This window comes from Tenrec ecaudatus, chromosome 2 (genome assembly GCF_050624435.1).
Source record: "Tenrec ecaudatus isolate mTenEca1 chromosome 2, mTenEca1.hap1, whole genome shotgun sequence".
NCBI lineage: Eukaryota > Metazoa > Chordata > Mammalia > Afrosoricida > Tenrecidae > Tenrec > Tenrec ecaudatus.
In genome coordinates, this window is record NC_134531.1 from 8,746,009 (window position 1) to 8,750,667 (window position 4,659).

Below are 4,659 nucleotides of genomic sequence, written 5' to 3' on the forward strand. Positions count from 1 at the left end.
AACCACAGGGTGGGGATCAGGACGCCAGCACCTGGGGACACGTGTGCTCCACAGCATGGTGCCAGGGAGTCAGTGAATGTGGAGCCTTAGCTGGGCCAAGCCCACCCACCCATGGTGGGGCTGGCCAGGAGCCTGACCCCACTGGAAGGGGCTGCTGTCCCAGGCGGTAGCAGTGCCCCACCAGGAGAGGGGTGCAGCCTGCATCTGCAGACAGCCCTCCCAGGGCATAATGCCCTGTCCCCTTGGGGTGGCACAGAGAGCCTGACCAATGGGCTGTGGTGAGGGGGAAGGTGGCAGCTCCGAGGGGTCCCGGGTGCTTCAGGGTGACGGGGCTTGGCGTGTGGCTGGGCCCCATGCACCTGGGACAGCTTCCTAGGCCTGCATGCGCCAGGCCCATGCGTACCTGGCTGTCCTTGGGCTCGACAGGCCACGTGAGACAAGGGGGCAAGCATGAGGGTAGGGACCGCGTCTGCACTGTGCGTACACCGAGTGCTCCCCGGCCCATGATTTATGGCAAGTCCAAGTTCAGCCCAGTCCCCCATAAAGATGGGCGGGAGACAAAGACGGGCGGGTGACATGCCAGCCGCCCCGCCTGGTGCCATCCCCTCCCAACAGGGGAGGGTGCTCACCTAGGTGGGGTTCCCACCGAGGGCATGGGGGATGGGCTGACACGGAGGGGAAATCCCGGAAGTTCATTCCAGGCCATTGCCCTGAAGGGTAATAGCCACCCAGAAGTAACAGTGTAACAAGGTCCCCACCCAGACAGACTCACTGCTTTCCTGTAGCGTCTGACACCCTGGGACTTGTAGGAAATCCCCCGGGGCGTGAGCATAACGGCAAGTTCATCTCACCAGGTGGAGGCCTTGAAAACAATTCTCAGTCTCCGACACTAGGCCGGCTGCCCAGGAGGAGGCCACAGATCCAGCCCGGCCTTGGCTCCCCAGTTCCCCAACCGACGAGGGCCCGTGGGAGAACAGGACCAGGTCAATGTGTTAGTTAGCCATCTTCTCCAAGTTCTAGAAGTGTCCTTCCCTCAGGCGCTCCTGCTACATTCGCTCAGTCACATCACTCGTATTGTCCTGGAGTTAGAGTTTTGATGTGTCTGAACTATGACTCTTCCTGACATGATTTTGGGGGCATAAAACACTCTGTAGCTTGTAAAGTTCTGGGACAAAACACACAAATAATAGAATTTTTATAGGAAAGAAAAACTCCCCTTTTCAGGCTTCCCCTAGATCCAAGCAACAGATGAGGATGCGTACTGTTACATATTCATGTCTTCTGCTAAAATAGGTCTTGTCGGTCTCAACCCATGTACCGGTCTTGGAAGAACCAGAGCAGGAAAGCTTCTTAGAATGGAGACGGGCAGGGCTACATCTTTGGACATGTTGGAGAAGGTGCGGGAGATGGTCTGGGAAAGGAGGAAGACCCCCCCCCCCACACACACACACACTCACACAGAGATGGACTGACACAGGTTCCGGACCCTCCGCCCTCTCCACCTGCTGCGGCTGCCTTTCTCAGGCTCAGCTCACCTGTGTCCTTTCAGAGTTAGATTTGTTGCGGCTCAATTATACCAGCAAGGGAGTCCCAGACTCAGAACACAACAATGCTGGTGAGGATGGGGCTGCCCAGGGCAGCGTTCATTATGTTCCTCGTGGATTCTGGACCAGTTCTGTGCCGCCTGACAACAGGCATCCTTGTGGTTATAACTCTTCTTGGGAATGGCTTTTCTTTGATATGGGACAAAGTGGAGGCTTTGTACTCTCTGAAGGGGTATAGTCTCAGGAACCCACAGGGGCAGTTCTGCCCTGTCCTGTAGGGTCGCTAGGAGTTAGTGAGTTCGGGTTCTCTTTGCTGCATTGAGGCAGGATTACTGTAGGGTGTGCCAAGACAATCTCTCAGGACATTAAACCAAACCAGAAACAGATGAAACAAGGAAGCTAAGAAGATGGAGGAAGAGACGCCAGGTCAGAAGATCACCTGGAACCTCTGATGAGACAAGGACCTTCCTCCATGGACCCCCACCCCCCAATTCAGACTCCAGCCTCTGAACTGTGAGGAAATAGATGTTTGCCAGGCCCCACCCCCAGGGATTTCCCTGCGAAGGAGCCTGAGAACTCAAAGGCTCCTTCCGATGGCACTTGGTGGGGGAATGGGGCCCCAGTGAGGGATGGGCCAGGGAAGCAGGGCCACGGCTAATGGCAGCCAGGACTCCTTCCTCCCATGCCACGTCAGCCACACGGTCCCTCACCCGCTTTCACACACACACACACACACACACACACACACACACACACACACACACACACACCACCCCACCCCCAGCTCTGAGTTTGCGCTCCTGGAGAGCGTAGGGTCCTCAAGCCTTGGTGGGCTTCAGGATCTGGGGGCTGGCGGTTAGCAGAATTGTGACACCCCAAAGACGGTCAGGACCCGGGTCCATGGCAGAGGGAAACAAGCCTGGGGATGGACTACAGTTACTCACTAGCTCGGCGGATTACCCGGTGACATGGTGGGTCACAAGTTGGGCTGCTAACCACAACGTCAGCAGTTCATAACTACCAGCCCCGCTGCAAGAGAAAGATGAGGCTTTCTACCCCTGTGAGCAGTCACAGTCGCTCAGAGACCCACAGGGGCAGTTCTGCCCTGTCCGCTCTATGGAAGTGGGTTTGGTTTTGGTGGTGCTGTGTTGGGTGAGTGTCAGGCATGGACTGCAACGTCATGATTCAAACCCACCACTGGCCTGGAAGATTCATAGCATCAGACATCGCAGATCAGGGTACTGTGCGGCAGAGATGCCCTGGTGGTGGTGCCTCGTGAAGACTTAAGTGCTGTGGAGCTGATTCACACTGCACACCTGCATGTGCTGGCGAGGATTGGGGTCCTGGGGTTTCTGGTGGATGATGAACCAGAAGCCATCACAAGCCATCACCAGGCCTTTCCTCAGGGCACTTCTTGGCAGACAAACCTCCAGCCTCTTCCATGTGATGCTGAGGCTCACGTTTCACATGGGAGGAAGGGTGTGTGTGTGTGTGCTTGAGTCCCAGTGGGTGCCCCTCACACACAGCACAGCCTCCACCCTTCAGTGGAGGCTTAGCCTGTTAGGTGCTGAGCTGGTTACTGCAGGATTTCCAGACTGAGACCTGGCAAGTAACTCTCAAACCAGCCAATGGAAACCCTGTGGACCACAGTGGTCCAGCCCCACTGACCATGGAGCAGTGCGTCCCTGGAGTGTGGGGTGCCGAGAGTCGGGACCAGACTCCAAACCACAAACCAAACTCATTGCCACCGAGTCTATTGGGATTCGTGGCAACCCCATAGGACTGGCTAGAACTATTTATGGGACTAGAAAGCCCCATCTTTTTCACGGGAACTGACTAGACAGCAGCTAATGCGACACAAAGTGGGTCACTTAGTTGCTAACCCGAAGGTCAGAGGTTCAAACCCACAAGCTGTTTGGGTGGAGAAAGATGAGGCTTTCTGCCCTTCTAAAGATTGACAGCCTTGGGAACCCACAGGGGCAGTCAGATTCCATCTTGCAGGGTCACTATGAATTGGAATGGACTCTCTGGAAGTAGGCTCATCAGTGGTCACCTGGAACCACCATCAGCACACTAGACGGTGTCTGTGTGGCTACCAACTTCTTCACAAGGATGCTAGAAAGGTGTGTTCTGAGGGTTACTGGGGGCTGCGCCCATCAGCAGGGTCAGCAGTTCGAAACCGCCAGCTGTTCTGTGGGAGAAACACGGGGCTTTCTCCTTCTGTGAAGTCTTGGAAACTCGCGGGGCAGTTCCACCCTGCCCTATAGGGTCGCTCTATGAGCCAGAATCGACTCCATGGCAGGGAGTCTGAGTTTGGCTCCCATCAGAGGTGTGCCCTGGTGGTTTGTGGGTTAGCGAACTGCAAGCTTGAAACCAGCAGTCTCCAGGGACAAAGCCGCTTGCCCACCAGCTCCACGGTGAGCCATGAGCATGATGAAAAGATGGGTCCCTGTGACCCCTGGTGCTGTCAGGAAGACACGGAGCCCTGTAGCTGGGTCTCCCCTTACTGGAAGCACCGTTCCTGAGCTCATCCAGGATGGGAAGTGCGGACCCTTCTGCACTTGGGGTGCAGCTGGGAGCTTGAACCCTGGGGCTTACTTGACCTGGGTGTCACCAGGTGACGCTGGGCCACATGCAAGCCTACTCAGAGACTCCCCCCCCCTCTTGCAGGGCAGTTTGCAGATTGTAGGGTTCTTGGTGGGTGTGGCTGCCATGTCCTGCCAGACCTCGGGCACCCAGGGGTGCCTGGGGCCCGAACGCTGAATGTGCTCGGCTGCTCATGGAAAGGTTGGGGCCCCTTGGAAGAAAGGACTGGTGACCCAGTGGCCTTTGAGAGAGACCCTAATGGCACAATGCTGCTGGGACATGCGGGGGCTCAGGGAGTGACTCGCTAATGGGGTGCTCCTATCAGAGAGCCTGCTGCCCGCCCCTGCTCCGCCCCCCCCCCCCCCCAGCCACCAGCCCAAGCCGGGCTGCCACGTGAAAGGATGTGGAAGACGTGAGAGTTTCCAAGAAGCAAGAATCATGCAGGTCCAGGGCAGTGGGCAGCAGTGTGTAATTGGGGGTGGGGTGGGGGCTGAGCATGTGTCACAAAGGGATCACAGATCCCTGCCCC